Source organism: Fulmarus glacialis, unplaced genomic scaffold, assembly GCF_000690835.1.
Source record: "Fulmarus glacialis isolate BGI_N327 unplaced genomic scaffold, ASM69083v1 scaffold32271, whole genome shotgun sequence".
NCBI lineage: Eukaryota > Metazoa > Chordata > Aves > Procellariiformes > Procellariidae > Fulmarus > Fulmarus glacialis.
This window is the reverse complement of record NW_009195195.1, coordinates 645-1,643: the sequence shown is the minus strand read 5'-3', so window position 1 is coordinate 1,643 and position 999 is coordinate 645.

Here is a 999-nt window from a genome sequence, read left to right as displayed (position 1 = left end):
CCCCAGCTGCTGCGGTGCCAGCTTCGCAGCCCCCTGGGCAGGCGCTGGGGATGGAGGGGGGCCGGGGGCTGCCCCTGCGGGAACGCTCAGCCCTCGGGAAGGGGAGAGGGCAGCGATAAAAATAACCCCTGGGCCAGCTCCAGCCCGTTGTGGCTTCCTGCGATTTACAGCCCTTCCCCGGGGGAAGAGAAGGCAGGAACTGGCCTGGCTCAGGGCTGGCTTTGACCCTTTCGCCACCAGCAGAGAAGGTGCCAGAAGGACCCTTCCTCCCTCCTTCTCTCTCACCAGCTGGGGCAGGATCCTGGGGAAGGGGATCATGGTGGGCTCCTGCTCTTGAGGAGCACCCAGCATCTTGGGGTGGATGTCGAAGGAGAAACTACCGGAGTGGACATGGTTTCCCTATCCTATTCCTGATGCCCCATGTGCTGGGGCGACGGAAAGACTCAGTCCTGCCTGGGAGGAGGCAGACATCTCTGCTGCGGATCCCAAAATCCCAGCCAGGCTCCTGTGAGGAGGAGGAGGGAGGAGAAGGGCTGGCAGAGGTGAGCTGGAGCTGCCGGAGGAGGGTTAATGCTGGCTGGGCAGGGGCAGGGCTCTAGGGTGTGAAGGCTGCGGCTGGGGCAGGGGGGTCGTGCTGGCAGGGTGGGCTCCTGCTGACGGAGCTGGGCTGGCAAGGGTTAACGGGGTGGCTCTTCCTCTTCCTCACCCTCTATATGAGGCTCCTGCCGGCCCTGGGCTCAGTTTGCTGCTGGCGGCCGGAGGGGCAGGAGCTGAGTGAGACTGGAGCATCCCTGCATCCCATCCCTGCATCCCATCCCTGCATCCCTGCGTGGGCTCAGGTGAGCAAAAGCATCTTCCACCCACTGAGCTGGGCATGGATCCTGGCAGCGGGGCTGGGCTGGGGAGCGTGCAGTCGCATCCTGGGCACGCTGGCTCTGCCAGGGCAAAGCCAGCGGGTGATGGGACCACGGGCCGGGGGCACCTTCCCCTTAACCCCCC